Here is a 16,652-nt window from a genome sequence, read left to right on the forward strand (position 1 = left end):
TAATTTTAGTATAGGGGGACAAACTGTAGTCCAGTTTCATTCTTTTGCATGTGGCTTTCCAGTTTTCCCAGCTCCATTTATTGAAGAGGCTTTTTTTTCTCCATTGTGTGTTGTTGGCCCCTTTATCAAAAATTATTTGACTATATATATGTGGTTTTATTTCTGGACTTTCTATTCTGTTCCATTGGTCTGAGTGTCTACTTTTCTGCCAATACCATGCTGTTTTGATTGTCATGGCCCTATAATAGAGTTTGAAGTCAGGTATTGTAATGCCCCCTGCTTCATTCTTTTTCTTCAGGATTGCTTTGGCTATTCGGGATTTTTTATAGTTCCATATAAATCTGATGATTTTTTGCTCTATTTCTTTAAAAAACGTCATTGGAAGTTTGATGGGAATTGCATTAAATTTGTATATTGCTTTGGGTAATATGGCCATCTTGATTATATTTATTCTTCCTAACCAAGAACAAGGTATATTCTTCCATCTCATTATATCTTTTTCGATTTCCCTTAACAATGGTTTATAGTTTTCATTATATAAGTCCTTTACATTCTTTGTTATGTTTATTCCTAAGTATTTTATTTTTTTTGTTGCAATGGTGAAGGGGATTATTCTTTTGAGTTCGTTCTCAATTGTTTCATTGTTGGCATATAGAAAGGCTATTGACTTCTGTATGTTAATTTTGTATCCTGCGACCTTACTGTATTGGCTTATTGTTTCTAGTAGTCTTTTTGTGGATTCTTTGGGGTTTTCGATGTATAGGATCATATCATCTGCAAAAAGTGATACCTTTCCTTCTTCTTTTCCGATATGGATGCCTTTTATTTCTTTGTCTTGTCTAATTGCTCTGGCTAGAACCTCTAGTACCACATTAAATAAGAGTGGAGAGAGTGGACAACCCTGTCTTGTTCCTGATTTAAGGGGGAAAGCCTTCAGTTTAGTGCCTTTTAATATGATGTTAGCTGATGGTTTATCATATATGGCCTTTATCATGTTGAGATATTTTCCTTCTATACCCATTTTGTTGAGAGTCTTAAACATAAAATTGTGTTGTATTTTATCGAAAGCCTTTTCTGCGTCTATTGATAAGATCATGTGGTTTTTGTTCTTTGTTTTGTTGATATGGTGTATTACGTTAACCGTTTTACGTATGTTGAAGCATCCTTGAGATTCTGGGATGAATCCCACTTGATCATGATGTATTATTGTTTTAATATGTTGTTGTATTCGATTTGCTAGTATTTTGTTTAGTATTTTAGCATCTGTATTCATTAGAGATATTGGTCTGTAGTGTTCTTTTTTTGTGCCATCCTTGCCTAGTTTTGGTATGAGGGTTATGTTGGCCTCATAAAATGTGTTTGGAAGTATTGCTTCTTCTTCAATTTGTTGGAAGACTTTGAGTAGAATAGGAACCAAATCTTCTTCGAATGTTTGTTAAAATTCGCTGGTATAGCCGTCAGAGCCTGGACTTTTATTTTTGGGGAGGTTTTTAATGGTTTCTTCTATTTCTTCTCTACAAATAGGTCTGTTTAGGCTTTCTGCTTCTTCTTGACTCCGTCTAGGAAGGTTGTATTGTTCTAGGAATTTATCCATTTCTTCTAGATTTTTGAATTTAGTGGCATAAAGTTTTTCATAGTATTCTACAATAATTCTTTGTATATTTAAGGTGTCCGTGGTGATTTCTCCTCTTTCATTTTGGATTTTGTTTATATGAGTTCTTTCTCTTTTTTCCTTGGTAAGTCTTGCCAAGGGTTTGTCAATTTTGTTGATCTTTTCAAAGAACCAGCTCCTTGTTCTATTAATTTTTTCTATAGTTTTTCTGTTCTCTAATTCATTTATTTCTGCTCTGATTTTTATTATCTCCTTTCTTCGGCTGGTTTTGGGTTGTCTTTGTTCTTCTTTTTCTAGTTCCTTAAGGTGTGAAGTTAAGTGGTTCACTTGGGCTCTCTCTTGTTTGTTCATATATGCCTGAAGTGCTATGAACTTCCCTCTTATCACTGCTTTTGCTGCATCCCATAGATTCTGATATGTCGTAGTGTCATTTTCATTAGTCTGTATATATCTTTTGATCTCTGCACTTATTTCTTCTTTGACCCATTCATTTTTTAAAAGTATGTTGTTTAGTTTTCACATTTTTGTGGGATTTTTGTCCTTTTTTTTGCAGTTGAATTCTAGTTTCAAGGCTTTATGATCAGAAAATATGCTTGGTACAACTTCAATTTTTCTGAATTTGCTGATGTTGTTTTTGTGGCCCAACATATGGTCAATTCTTGAGAATGATCCATGTACACTGGAGAAAAATGTATACTCAGTCACTTTGGGATGAAATGTCCTGTAGATGTCTATCATATTCACGTGCTCTAGTGTTTTGTTTAAGGCCACTATATCTTTGTTGATTCTCTGTTTGGATGACCGATCTAGAGCCGTCAGCGGTGTATTGAGGTCTCCAAGTATGATTGTATTTTTGTCAGTTTTTGTTTTAAGATCAAAAAGTAGCTGTCTTATATATTTTGGTGCTCCTTGGTTTGGTGCATATATATTAAGAATTGTTATGTCTTCTTGATTCAGTGTCCCCTTAGCCGTTATGAAATGGCCATTTTGTCTCTGAGTACTTTTCCTGTCTTGTAGTCAGCATTATCCGATATGAGTATTGCTACACCTGCTTTTTTTTGGATGTTATTTGCTTGGAGTATTGTTTTCCAGCCTTTCACTTTGAATTTGTTTTTATCCTTGTTACTTAGATGAGTTTCCTGTAGGCAGCATACAGTTGGATTTCCTTTTTTAATCCATTCTGCTACTCTGTGCCTTTTTATTGGTGAGTTTAATCCGTTTACATTTAGTGTAATTATTGATACTTGTGAGTTCCCTATTGCCATTTTATATCTTGCTTTCTGTTAGTTTTTTGTCTTGTTTGATCCTTCTCTTTTGTTTTTCTATCTTTTGTTTTTATTTGGTTGTATTCCATACATCTTTCCTCTGTTGCTATCTTTTTTACTTCATGTGCTTCTGTGGTGGTTTTTTCAATTGTGGTTACCTTTGAGTAATGAAAAGGGTCCCTACCCTGTTCATTGTAGTGAACTATTTTGTGAGTACTTTTGCAATCCATCGTCCTTTGCTACTGTTAATCTCCATCTTCTCCCCCCCTTTCTTTTTGTTGTTGTCACAGTTTAAATTTGGTTTTATTGTGTTCTTCTTGGAGCTTTTACTTGTGGCTCTGTTTTTTTTTTTTGTTCTTTATATCTGATTGGAGAACCCCCTTTAGTAATTCCTGGAGTTGGGGTTTTCTGATGATAAATTCCCTCATCTTTTCTGTATCTGTGAATGTTTTTATTTATCCTTCATATTTGAAGGATAGCTTTGATGGGTATAGTATTCTTGGCTGAAAGTTCCTCTCTTTTAGGACTTTAAATATTGGGGTCCACTCTCTTCTAGCTTGTAGAGTTTCTGCTGCAAAATCTGATGATAATCTAATGGGCCTTCCTTTATATGTTGTATTCTTCTTTTCCCTGGCTGCCTTGAGAATTTTTTCTTTTCCGTTGGTTTGTGTCAATTTCATTATGATATGCCTTGGAGTAAGTTTGTTGGGGTTAAGAAAACTCGGAGTTCTGTTTGCTTCATGAATTTGAGGCTTTAGTTCTTTCCACAGGCTTGGGAAGTTCTCATCTATTATTTGTTTGAGTATGTTCTCCATTCCATTTTCTCTCTCTTCTCCCTCTGATATACCTATAATTCTTATGTTGTTTTTTTTGATGGAGTCAGATAATTCTTGTAGGGCTATCTCATTTTTTTAAATTTTTGAGTCTCTTTCTTCTTCTCTCTGTTGTGCCTCAAGTTGCTTGTCTTCTATTTCACTAATCCTCTCTTCTATCTGACCTGTTCTATTAGCTAAGCTTGTTACTTCGTTTTTCAGCTCGTGAATTAAGTTTTTCATCTCTGTTTGATTTGTTTTCATAGTTTCAATTTCCTTGGACATATATTCTTTGTGTTCATTGAGTTGTTTTCTGAGCTCTCTAAATTACCTTTCTGTGTTTTCTTGTATATCTCGGAGGATTTTTAGGATTTCTATCTTGAATTCTCTGTCATTTAGCTCCAAGGTTTCCAATATATTAAATTTTTCCTACATAGATTTTTCCTCATCTAGCTGTGTTACCTCTCTTTCTTTTGTATCCATGATATTTGATTTTCTCTTCCTTAATGGCATCTGAGGGTGGTTTTGTTGATAGTATTAATGAGATTTAATAAAGAATAAAAAGTTAAAAAAAGTAAAAAAATAAAAAATCAAAAAGAGTTGTTTTTTTTTAAAAAAAATTAATAATGAAATAAAGAAAAATAAAATAAAATAAAAATTTTTTAAAAAAGGAAATTATTCCCCCCCTCCTTTTTTCCTCTCCTCTCCTCTCCCCTCTTTCTTGAGAAAATCTTGTGGTGAACTGTGAATTATAACAAACAATGCCTGTGATGGAGGGCCTGAATTGGGGAAAAGTAATAAAGGGGCAAAAAAAAGAAAAAAAAAGAAAAAAAAAAAAGAAAAAAAAAGGGGGTATGGACCCACAAAAGGAAATAAGGAATAAATTTGGGTCAAAAATAAAATGATTTGCTTTTAGGTGTTGGTTGTCAAAAGTTATGATGAGAGGAATAAGAGGAAAACAGAAAAATGGGGGGACAAATTAAAAAAATACTATTGTATTTAGAGGAACAAGAACTAGATAAAATGGAGAGCCAGGATGGGAGCACTGCTAGTGAGTTAAAAAGGTGAAGTAAAAACGCCCCAAAATTCCACAAACATAAGTTTGAGTCCCAGATAAGATAATTTGTTTGTTATTGAGGTTTGAATGAGAGGAGATGTAAAGGAGAAAGGAAGAAACTAATATAGAGGGAGAAAAGAGAGAGAAAAAAAGAAGAAAAAAGAAAGGAGAGAGAGAGAGAGAGAGAGAGTTAAGGGTTTTGTAGTGCAACCCTCATAGAGAGAAAGGAAGAGGAGAGAAAAGATAATGGGAGATGTAACACTTATGGGTAGTGTAGTTCAAGGAGAGGAGAGAGTAAGACCCGCAGAGAGTTAAACGACCAAATTGGAGGAGGAAAAAAAGTATCAAGAATGAAGATAAGAGAAACAAACGAACAAATATAATAAAATAGGATAGGTTATAAATTCTGCAGATTATTCTTGATTTTGAGAGGTTATCTTCTTGCTTTTTCTTTTCTCTCCCTCTTCCTGGTCGGTGAATCTGTACCCTGGGTTCTGCCCCTTTGGCACACTCAGGTAGAGGTTTGCAGTTGATAAGTCTCTATGGCAATGTCATGTATTGTGCTTTAGTCTCGTTGGCAGTCGAGGCTCATTAGCATTTATAGGCTCCGACAGTGAGATAGTCCGTGTTCCTAGAGCCTTTCTCCTAGTCTTTCCTTCCTCAATTAGTAGCCTGATAATCCAGCTATGGGGTTGCTGCTGCCTCTTCCTGGATAGTAAGAGGCTCAAAGAGCTGGCAACTCCCCACTCTATTTCCACTCAGCACAGGGCTCTGGGTAAGGCTCAGTCAGTCAGAGCTGCTAGCATAATCAGGCGGGGTTTCCTCCCACTCACAGACCTCTGGCTCTGCCACTCTGTCCGGTAACACAAGCGGGCGCCCTCTTCCGGGGTGCTTGGAGGAAACTCTCGCTCAGTATCTGCGTGCGCAGACCAGGATATCTGGCCAGCAGTCTCACGCTCTGAGTGAAACCCCCAACCGCCTGGAAAAGTTGCAGCGTTGGAATTGGCTCTCGCTCCTTCCCCATGCGCGGCTTTTGCAAGGCACTGGGGCGGCCTGAGATTCCACTTTGGCCCACACAAAGGCCCCTGACTCTGCCCCTCTGTGCGATAACATGGGCGCGCACTGTCGAGGCACTCGGAGGAATCTCTCACTCACTGTCTGCGCACGCAGACCAGGATATGAGGCCGGCCGCGTTTCCCTCTGAGTGAAACCTCCCGCCAGCACGGAAAATTTCCACCATTGAAATTAGTTCTCGCTCCCTCCCATGCGCAGCTTTCCCAGGGCACTTGGGCTGCCCAGAGATTCTGCTTTTGGCCCACAGAAAGGCCTCTGACTCTGCCTCTCTGTGGGGTAACACGGGCACCCACTCCCGGGGCTTAGGAAGAAAACTCTCGCACACTAACTGCGCACCAACCAGGAGATCGGGTAAAATGGCTGCCCTGCTTGTCTTTCTTTGTTTGGGTTTGGCGCGAGTGTTAGCTTGTATTGTACGGGTTGCCACAGGATCAGTTTTTCCTCGACTTGGATCTCCGTGCCACAGCCTGGTTCGGCCATTTGTGCCGTGGCCTGGATCTATTCACCCCCTTTGCCTGCCTCAGTTTCTATATTCACAGTTACCAGAGAAAGCCGCCCTGTTTAGGTTAGTGAGGAAGGCGGAGCATTTCTTACTCCCTATTTCCTTCGGGGTTTGGTTATATATTTAGCCAATTTTTCACTCGACCATACCTTTGGGTGTATTGCAAAGCATCTGGAGGCTCCAAGTATAGGTTTTTCTGTTTCTGGTTGAAGATCTTGTTGAGTTTTGGGGGAGATTTATCGGTATCGCTTCCTACCCCGCCATTACTCTGACGTCATCCGATATGGGTTTTTTTACTTTAGCAGGAAGCTGTGACTTGTAATCAGATATCAGAATAATAGTTGCAAGGTGGCAAGCTGCTGGAGGACATCCCATTCATGAGATAGCTGGAAGGGACACTCCTGTTGAAAAATTCAGTGAAATATAACCTGGAACAATGAAACAGATATCAATACACTTATAAAGTGAAAAAAAAAAAAACAAACAGCCAGAGGAGAAATACAAGATGGAGAGGCTCAGCTTGAACAAAGGAGTCACATTGATTGAAAAGAGCTGTCCTTGTGTGGCAAGAGCTGGATTTTGCTGGGAAGCTGTTCTCAGAGTGAAAGGTCACATTTGGGTCACAGTCTGTAATAAAGTGATATATATATATATTTTTATTAAATTTAATGCAATGACATTGATAAATCAGGGTACATATGTTGAGAGAAAACATGTCTAGATTATTTTGACATTTGATTGTGCTCTATACCCCTCCCCCAAAGTTAAATTGTCTTCTGTCACCTTCTATCTGGTTTTCTTTGTGCCCCTCCCCTCCCCCAACCCCTCTCTCCTTCTTCACCCCATCCCCCTCCCCCCCACCCCCACCCCTGTTGCCATCACATTCTTGTTCATGTCTCTGAGTCTCATTTTTATTGTTGCCATCACATTCTTGTTCATGTCTCTGAGTCTCATTTTTATGTCCCTTCTATGTATGGATTCATGTAGTTCTTAGTTTTTTTTCTGATTTACTTATTTCACTCCGTATAATGTTATCAAGGTCCATCCATGTTATTATAAATGATCCGATGTCATCATTTCTTATGGCTGAGTAGTACTCCATAGTATATATGTACCAAAGCTTTTTAATCCACTCGTTATCTGACGGACACTTGGGTTGTTTCCAGATCTTTGCTATTGTGAACAATGCTGCCACAAACATGGGGGTGCATTTCTCCTTTTGGAGCCGTTCTATGGTGTCCTTGGGGTATATTCCTAAAAGTGGGATAGCTGGGTCAAAAGGCAGTTCAATTTTCAGTTTTTTGAGGAATCTCCATACTGTTTTCCACAGAGGCTGCACCAGTCTGCATTCCCACCAGCAGTGCAGGAGGGTTCCCTTTTCTCCACATCCTCGCCAGCACTTATTCTGTGTTGTTTTGTTGATGAGCGCCATTCTGACTGGTGTGAGGTGATATTTCATTGTGGTTTTAATTTGCATTTCTCTAATGATTAGTGATGTTGAACATTTTTTCATATGCCTGTTGGCCATCTATATGTCCTCTTTGGAGAAGTGTCTATTCATCTCTTTTGTCCATTTTTGGATTGGATTGTTTGTCTTCCTGGTGTTGAGATTTACGAGTTCTTTATAAATTTTCGTTATTAACCCCTTATCAGACGTATTGTCGAATATTCCCATTGTGTAGTTTGTCTTTTTATTCTGTTCTTGTTGTCTTTAGCTGTGCAGAAGCTTTTTAGGTTGATATAGTCTCATTTGTTTATCCTGTCTTTTATTTCACTTCCCCATGGAGATAAATCAGCAAATATATTGCTCTGAGAGATGTCGGAGAGCTTACTGCCTATGTTTTCTTCTAAGATGCTTATGGTTTCACAGCCTACATTTAAGTCTTTTATCCATTTTGAGTTTATTTTTGTGAGTGGTGTAAGCTGGTGATCTAGTTTCATTCTTTTGCAGGTAGCTGTCCAATTTTCCCAACACCATTTTTTAAAGAGGCCGTCTTTATTCCATTGTATTTCCTTGACTCCTTTGTCAAATATCAGTTGTCCATAGAACTGTGGGTTTATTTCTGGGTTCTCTGTTCTGTTCCACTGATCTATATGCCTGTTCTTATGCCAGTACCAGGCTGTTTTGAGTACAATGGCCTTGTAGTATAACTTGATATCAGGAAGTGTGATACCTCCCACTTTATTCTTCTTTTTTAAGATTGCTGAGGCTATTTGTGTTCTCTTTTGGTTCCATATAAATTTTTGGAATGTGTGTTCTATATCTTTGAAGTATGTCATTAGTATTTTAATTGGTATTGCATTGAATTTATAGATTGCTTTGTGTAATATAGACATTTTAATGATGTTTATTCTTCCTAACCATGAACACGGTATATGCTTTCACTTGTTTGTATCTTCATTGATTTCTTTTATCAATGCTTTGTAATTTTCTGAGTAGAAGTCTTTAGTCTCCTTGGTTAAGTTTACTCCTAGGTACTTATTTTTTTGGTTGTAATTGTGAAGGGGATTGTTTCCTTAATTTCTCTTTCTGACTGTTCATTGTTGGTGTATAAAAATGCCTCTGATTTCTGAGTATTGATTTTATATCCTGCCACTTTGCTGAATTCATTTATCAGGTCCAATAGCTTTTTGACTGAGAGTTTAGGATTTTCTATATACAATATCATATCATCTGCAAATAATGATAGTTTTACTTCTTCCTTTCCCACTTGAATTCCTTTTATTTCTTCTTCTTGTCTGATAGCTGTGGCTAGGACTTCCAGGACCATGTTAAATAAGAGTGGTGAAAGGGGACACCCCTGCCTTGTTCCTGATCTTAAGGGTATTGCTTTTAATTTTTGCCCATTGAGTATGATGCTGGCTGTGGGTTTCTCATAGATGGCTTTTATCATGTTGAGGTATGTTCCCTGTATTCCCACTTTGCTGAGAGTTTTGATCATGAATGGGTGCTGGATTTTATCAAATGCTTTTTCTGCATCTATTGAAATTATCATATGGTTTTTCTCCTTCTTTTTGTTTATGTGATGAATCACCTTGATTGATTTATGAATATTGTACCATCCTTGCCTCCCCAGAATAAATCCCACTTAATCATGGTGTATGATTTTTTCCATATATTGTTGGATTCGGTTTGCTAATATTTTGTTGAAGATTTTAGCATCTATATTCATCAGAGATATTGGCCTATAATTTTCTTTCTTTGTGTTGTCTTTGCCTGGTTTTGGAATCAGAATTATGCTCGCCTCATAAAAGGAGCTTGGAAGTCTTCCTTCCTCTTGAATTTTTTGAAATAGTTTGAGAAGGATAGGAGTTAGTTCTTTTTTGAATATTTGGTAGAATTCTGTTGTGAAGCCATCGGGCCCTGGACTTTTCTTTGTTGGGAGTTTTTTGATAACTGTTTCGATCTCCTTTGTTGTAATCAGTCTGTTTAGGTTTTCTGATTCTTCCAGATTGATTTTTGGAAGATTGTATGTTTTAAGGAATTTGTCCATTTCATCTAGGTTGTCTAGTTTTTTGTCATACAGTTCTTCATACTATTTTCTTACAATATTTTGTATTTCTGTTGTGTCAGTTATTTCTCCTCTCTCATTTCTAATTTTATTTATTTGAGTTCTCTCTCTCTTTTTCTTGGTGAGTCTAGTTAAAGGTTCATCAATCTTGTTTACCTTTTCAAAGAACCAGCTCCTAGTTTCATTGATCTTCTGTATTGTTTCTTTAGCCTCTATGTCATTTATTTCTGCTCTGATCTTTATTATTTCATTTCTTCTACTACATTTGGGCTTTACTTGCTGTTCTTTTTCTAGTTATTTTAGATGCAGGGTTAAGTTGTTTATTTGAGCTTTTTCTAGCTTCTGAAAGTGTGCCTGTAGTGCTATGAACTTCCCTCTCAGCATTGCTTTCGCTGTGTCCCATAAATTTTGAGTTGTTGTATGCTCGTTGTCATTCGTTTCTAGGATTTTTTTTTATTTCTTCTTTGATCTCATTCTTAATCCATTCATTATTTAACAACCTGCTATTTAGTTTCAATGTGTTTGAGAATTTTTGAGCTTTTCTATTGTGATTCATTTCTAGTTTCATGCTGTTGTGATCGGAGAAAGTGCTTGATATGATTTCAGTCTTCTTAAATTTGTTGAGAGCACTTTTGTGCCCTAACATGTGGTCTATCCTAGAGAATGTACCACGAGCACTTGAAAAGAATGTATATTCTGCTGCTTTAGGGTGAAAGGTTCTGAAGATATCTATTAAATCGAGTTGATCTAGTGTGTCCAATAAGTCTGCTGTTTCTTTGTTAATTTTCTTTCTTGAGAATCTATCTAGTGATGTTAGTGGGGTATTGAAATCCCCTACTATTATAGTATTGCTGTTGACATCGCCCTTTAAATCCATCAAAGTCTGCTTTATATATTTAGGTGCTCCTATATTAGGTGCATAGATATTTATAATAGTTATATCTTCCTGTTGGATTACTCCCTTTATCATTATGTAGTGGCCTTCTTTATCTCTTACTATATCCTTTGTTTTAAAGTCCAATTTGTCTTATATAAGTATTGCTACCCCAGCTTTTTTTCATTTACGTTTGTATGAAATGTTTTTTTCCATCCTTTTACCTTCAATCTATGTGTGTCTTTTGTTCTAAGGTGTGTCTCTTGTAGACAACATATGTATGGGTCCTGTTTTCTTATCCACGCAGCTACCCTATGTCTTTTGATTGGATCATTTAATCCATTTACATTTAAGGTTATTATTGATATGTAGTTGTTTATTGCCATTTTCTTCTTTAAAGGTGTATTCCTTTTTTTGCTGTATTCTTTTCCCACTTGGATCTGTTTACAACAGGCCCCTTAACATTTCCTGCAGCATTGGTTTGGTTGTAATGAATTCCTTGAGTTGTTTTTTGTCTGGGAAGCTTTTTATTTCTCCTTCGATTTTAAACGATAGCCTTGCTGGATAAAGTAGTCTTGGTTGTAGGTTCTTGTTCTGCATTACTTTGAATATTTCTTGCCATTCTCTTCTGGCCTCAAGTGTTTCTGTTGAGAAGTCAGATGTCATCCTTATGAGGGCTCCTTTGTAGGTGATAACTTTTTTTTCTCTTGCAGCTTTTAATATTTTCTCTTTATCGCTTAGCTTTGGTATTTTAATTATGATGTGTCTTGGTGTAGGTTTCTTAGGGTTTCTCTTTAATGGAGTTCTCTCTGGTTCTTGGATTTGTGAGAGTTTCTCTTGCATTAATTTAGGGAAGTTTTCAGCTATGATATGATTGAACAACATCTCTATCCCTTGTTCTTTTTCTTCTTCTTCAGGAACCCCTATGATGCAGATGTTATTTCTCTTCATGTTGTCGCAGAGCTCTCTAAGAGTTTCCTCTGACTTTTTGAGTCTCTTTTCTCTTTTCTTCTCTGCTTTCATGCCTTCATTCCAGTTGTCCTCTAACTCACTGATTTGATCCTCTGCTCTATCTAACCTGTTTTTAATTCCTTCCATTGTGTTCTTTATTTCTGATATTGTATTTGTCATCTCCAACTGATTCTTTTTTATACTTGCTATTTCTTTATTTAGGTTTTCATACTGACCCTCCATTGTTGTTCTAAGATCCCTAAGCATCCTTACAATCATTATTTTGAACTCCGCATCTGGAAGTTTGATTATTTCCATATCACTCAGTTCATCTCTCGAAGGTGTCTCTTGTGGTTTCATTTGGATTGCACTCCTTTGTCTTCTCATCCTCTTTTTTGGGTGTTTTATTTATAGAGTTGGTTGAGTCTAGGCTTGGTGTTGTCTGCCTCCAGTTTTCAGTTGTGTTATTTCTAGGTCTTCTTGGGTTGGTATCAGCTGTTATCTGTAATCCACTTTTGGATTTGGGCAGCTTTGAAGTCTTGATTTGTTTGTTTTCTTAACAGGTGATAGTCTTGTTTGCTGATCTCAGCAGGGGGCTTCCTTGAAACTGTATCCAGGAATGCGATGGGTGTAACCTGAGACTCTTTAGCCAGCTAAACTCACTTGGGGCAGGGTGTTTTCTCAGCTTCAGTAGGGGGAGGTGTATCTCAGATCTCCATGGAGACCTGAGTTACTGCCCCTCCTTTCCACTTCTTGTTTTCAGCTGTGTCTTGTTGCGCTGATTGGAGCTGGAGAGATGTCCGGATATCTTTGATCCGGAAGCACTTCAGCTCTGTTTTGTGAAAGGTTCAGTCCCTCGCCCAGCTATGGCCGCCTCCAGCATGGATGAGTCAGCTTTTTTAGCTCGTCTCCTGCATTCCTTAGCCCCTCACAGTCTGTCCCTCTCCCTGTCCTCTCCACCTGGGAGATAACCTGGTCCTTTCAATGCACCTCGCTCCCTGGTCGCCTGGCAAGTGGCTGTGAGCAGTAGTTTCTGCTCCCCTCCCTCTGAGATCCTCTCTGGGCTCTCAGCCCCACCCCCCCTCCATTCCGGCAAGCAGAGGAGGTTCAGGGGCTCCCTACCAGGACTCCTGTGGTTTCTTCTTTGCTCCTTGGTTTTTGAGAGCCGTTCTTGCAGTTCAGAGTTGGTTTCTCATCCTGATTTTTCCTAAATTGATTTGTATTCCCGTTTGGTGGTGAGAGCTGGGCGTCTGTGCATCCGCCTACTCCGCTGCCATCTTTTTCTCTCTGATATATATTTCTTATTTCTACTCTACTGATTTTTAATGGTCATGTTTTACAACACAATACTTACTGTGTTGCTCTCATATCATTGCCCTGCAAGTTTCCTTGCTCTTCCCACCCCCACTTTTTGCAGTCACTCTTTGCCGCCTCTGAGCTCCTCACCACCCAACTGTATCTTCTGGATATTCACGTTTCTTCTCAATAAGACCCTTGTTCACCTCCACTGCTGAGAATCCCGATTACCTTTCCAGAATTAAAGTTTGAGTTCATTGACTCTCAAAGGTATTTGGGAGTCCTATTCCTTTTCTCTACCTACCCCCTATAGATGGTCTTTAGGTTGAGGTATTTCAAGGTCATCAGCTATTGAGGCTTGGCTGGAAAAGTGTTTCTGTCATGGTCAACCCACCACATTCCTCTGCAAGTCTGTCTCCATTAGGCCTGGACTTAGGTTTTCTGCATCAGAGTCCTGCAAGGCAGTGTAGAATCTGTAAGTAGTTTTGCAAAAGCATTTCTGGGTTTGTACAGCCCAGATGTAATTACCTTAAATCTCTACACATTTTATTTCAATAACCCTCTCTTCAATAACTCTTCAAATGATAATTAATTTTCCTGAAAGTTTGGGTTTACAGGTTTATCCTTAACTGATACTGGATAAAATGCCGCTATCTAGCTTCCTAGACATTATCAAAACTACCCAGAACCCCATCTTGGGTGGACAAGGTAGTGTTGAGTGCCTCCATGTTTGAAAAGGGCACTGGCTTTATTCATCAAAAATTCTCAGGTTGGGTGACCTTTTGATATTGAATGTGAGTGGAACATTGATTATCTACTGCTTCTATTTTACTCTGCACATCTTAGCTTCTCTAAATGACCTGGACTTGGCAGCGGGAGTCCTGATGGACCACAGGTCCTGCCCACCTTTCTTCTCACTGTGTTTTATAAAGCTCTGGCCTCTAAAGAACAGTTACTAAACAAGCAAACAAACAAACAAAATAAAGAGCAGTAACTACAAAAACACTCCTGGAAATTACTTTATCATCCCTAGGGAGTATTTCTGCATAGACCCAACTTCACGTCCTTCCTTCTCAGATTACCTGTTCCTCACAAGTCAAGATGGCCCCCTGATGCCTGAGTCAATGCATATTTTCCAACTACAGTAGAAATACATATATTTTTAGTGACCTAAGGAAAATATAGAAATTTATGGAGAAGAAAAAAATCCCCAGTAATACTGTAATACTACTATTCAAAGATAACTACTGTTAACATTTTATGTTTTTTCCAGCATAATATATACAATCTTGTATTTTTCTCAGTTATCATTATTTCTTAAGCATTTTCCTGTGCAGTAAATATTCTTTGAACACATATTATATATTCCTTCATTATGAATTTTTGATAATGATTTAAGTATTGTTGGATATTGAGTTTGATTTTATCTTTTAATGTAAATATTGGCCATATTAATATCTTTATGCTGTTATCCAATGATCTACTTAGGAAATTCCTAGAAGAGGAATGACAAAAGTAACTAAAGTGTTTATCTCTTTCTTTAATGTTCTTCATAGAAACCTTTCAGCAAAAATTAGCAATTTAAATGACTAGCTCTTTGTGAGCGCCTCTTAATACTCCCCAATATATAGGATATTTTATTAAATTTCTTGACTGGGTGATAGACAAAAGATGTTACCTCCATACTTCCTTTATATTTTATTTCTTTGGCAACTAAGAAACGAACATTGTTTCTTGTATGATTTTTCCTTGTTTACATTCAGTCTTTATGCCCTTTGATCATTTATTTCTACTAGGTTGTTAAAGTTTTTCTTTTTCTCTGTTTTCTTTTCTGGTGTTGGACCTCAGTAGAGAGTTGAGTTAATGACACTCCTCTTCTCATGGACATGATCAGCATTGCACCTTTTATTGTGAGTCATAATCCACCTTTAACATCCTCCCTCCCCTCCCATACAGGCAGTGCAGAGAATTCCTAAATTTCTATATTTTTCTACACTTTTTGGTCACTCTAGCATTTGAGAGTAATAAGTTATTGTTCTAATTTGCATTTCTCTGACTGCTAATAACTTTTTTTTTTTTTTTGTATTTTTCTGAAGCTGGAAATAGAAAAAGACAGTCAGACAGACTCCCGCATGTGCCCGACCAGGATCCACCCGGCACGCCCACCAGGGGGCAACGCTCTGCCCACCAAAAGGTGATGCTCTGCCCCTCCGGGGCGTTGCTCTGCCGTGACCAGAGCCACTCTAGTGCCTGGGGCAGAGGCCAAGGAGCCATACCCAGCACCCAGGCCATCTTTGCTCCAATGGAGCCTCACTGCGGGAGGGGAAGAGAGAGACAGAGAGGAAGGAGAGGGGGAGGGGTGGAGAGGAAGATGGGCACCTCTCCTGTGTGCCCTGGCCGGGAATCGAACCCGGGACTTCTGCATGCCAGGCCGACGCTCTACCACTGAGCCAACCTGCCAGGGCCTGCTAATAACTATTGATTGCTGCTTTTTAGGTTCTCTCTTGTAGATATTGCCATAGCCTTTACTCACTTATTTTTTTATAATTTTATTTTTTTAATGGGGCAACATCAATAAATCAGGATACATATATTCAAAGATAACAAGTCCAGGTTATCTTGTCGTTCAATTATGTTGCATACCCATCACCCAAAGTCAGATTGTCCTCTGTCACCTTCTATCTAGTTTTCTTTGTGCCCCTCCACCTCCCCCTTTTCCTCTCCTTTCCCCCCCTCCCGCCATAACCACCACACTCTTATCAATGTCTCTTAGTTTCACTTTTATATCCCACCTACGTATGGAATAATGCAGTTCCTGGATTGTTCTGATTTACTTATTTCACTTTGTATAATGTTATCAAGATCCCACCATTTTGCTGTAAATGATCCGATGTCATCATTTCTTATGGCTGAGTAGTATTCCATAGTGTATATGTGCCACATCTTCTTTATCCAGTCATCTATTGATGGGCTTTTTGGTTGTTTCCATGTCCTGGCCACTGTGAACAATGCTGCAATGAACATGGGGCTGCATGTGTCTTTACGAATCAATGTTTCTGAGTTTTGGGGGTATATACCTAGTAGAGGGATTGCTGGATCATAAGGTAGTTCTATTTTCAGTTTTTTGAGGAACCACAATACTTTCTTCCACAATGGTTGTACTACTTTACATTCCCACCAACAGTGAATGAGGGTTCCTTTTTCTCCACAGCGTCTCCAACATTTGCTATTACCTGTCTTGTTAATAATAGCTAATCTAACAGGTGTGAGGTGGTATCTCATTGCAGTTTCAATTTGCATTTCTCTAATAACTGAAGAAGATGAGCATCTTTTCATATATCTGTTGGCCATTTGTATTTTTTCCTGGGAGAAGTGTCTGTTCATATCCTCTTCCCATTTTTTTATTGGATTGTTTGTTTGTTTGTTGTTGAGTTTTATGAGTTCTTTGTATATTTTGGATATTAGGCCCTTATCTGAGCTGTTGTTTGAAAATATCATTTCCCATTTAGTTGGCTTTCTGTTTATTTTGTTATCAGTTTCTCTTGCTGAGCAAAAACTTCTTAGTCTGATGTAGTCCCATTCATTAATTTTTGCCTTCACTTCTCTTGCCTTTGGAGTCAAATTCATAAAATGCTCTTTAAAACCCAGGTCCATGAGTTTAGTCCTATGTCTTCTTCTATGTACTTAATTGTTTCAG

This window comes from Saccopteryx leptura, chromosome 1, assembly GCF_036850995.1.
Source record: "Saccopteryx leptura isolate mSacLep1 chromosome 1, mSacLep1_pri_phased_curated, whole genome shotgun sequence".
NCBI classification, from domain to species: domain Eukaryota; kingdom Metazoa; phylum Chordata; class Mammalia; order Chiroptera; family Emballonuridae; genus Saccopteryx; species Saccopteryx leptura.